Source organism: Myxocyprinus asiaticus, chromosome 4, assembly GCF_019703515.2.
Source record: "Myxocyprinus asiaticus isolate MX2 ecotype Aquarium Trade chromosome 4, UBuf_Myxa_2, whole genome shotgun sequence".
Classification (NCBI taxonomy): Eukaryota; Metazoa; Chordata; class Actinopteri; order Cypriniformes; family Catostomidae; genus Myxocyprinus; species Myxocyprinus asiaticus.
The window spans coordinates 62,329,496-62,330,595 of NC_059347.1; positions in this window are offsets into that span (position 1 = coordinate 62,329,496).

Below are 1,100 nucleotides of genomic sequence, written 5' to 3' on the forward strand. Positions count from 1 at the left end.
TTTCAGTGCTGTTGTTGTTTGTGAGTCATGTCCAGTGGACATCATCACTGGAAACATGACTGATGTGTCTTGTTAATTATCATTATTATTTAATACAAGTTTCAGAATGGCACAGTGGTTGGTCTAGTAGAGTTTGATGATATTAAGGATAGACGCTGCCCATCTAAAACCACAAACTAGTATAGAAACACACTGTTTGAGCTCTCGTTTCCCCTCCCTTTCTGTGCCATCCCGTGCCATCTCCTAGATAGCGGAGGACTGTCTTTGATAATGCTTTGCTTCATGCTAGCATCTGCCACACAGTTAGTGCCAGCACATAAATACAATATAGTTACATACTGTAACAAAATACAATGGGGGACACAAAATGTTTGATAGGTGGATTGGAGTAAAGGGGCGAATGCTACCTGAGGGATTAACTTTAAGTCAGTGTCACCATGTGTATGTCACTTAAAGAAAATGAAAGCTTAAATTACATGCAAATGCTGATTCAGCTAATTAAATGGCGCCCTTGTGCTCTAAGATAGCTGTACAAAGAAGATATGCAGCCAGTTCCAGTCCAAAGTCAAGTAAGCAATTTGTGTGAGTCAGTAGGGCAGACATAAGCACGTTGAACTGATTCTTGCAGCACCAGCAAATATTGATTCGGGCAGGGGGAGATGACAGCGTGCATTTGTGTGAACATTACACCATCATCCAAAGACAGAGGAGGAGAAATCAATGATCAGGATAAAGGACACAAGGGTAAAGGCCTTACCTGGTCTGGACAATAGGGTTTGGTCACTGTCTTCTAAATCCCATACTAATCAAAATATCAGCTGAAAAAAACAACAACAACATTGTGTTAATGAAACTCATTTTTTTCAAGTAAATGGGACTAATAAAGAAAATCAGCAGCATGTTTTTATGCATTAACTGAATAAGAACATATCCACGTCAAATTTCACCCAAAATTTCAAAAATTAATTTTAATTTCAAGAAAATTATATTTTTGCTTAAAGAGATCGACTTTTTTTTGTTTTCACATTTTCCCCTCCTCAATTCTCATAATTTAACCCTTAAATGCGTGGGTGTTTCGCAGGTCTTTGGCAACCCAACGT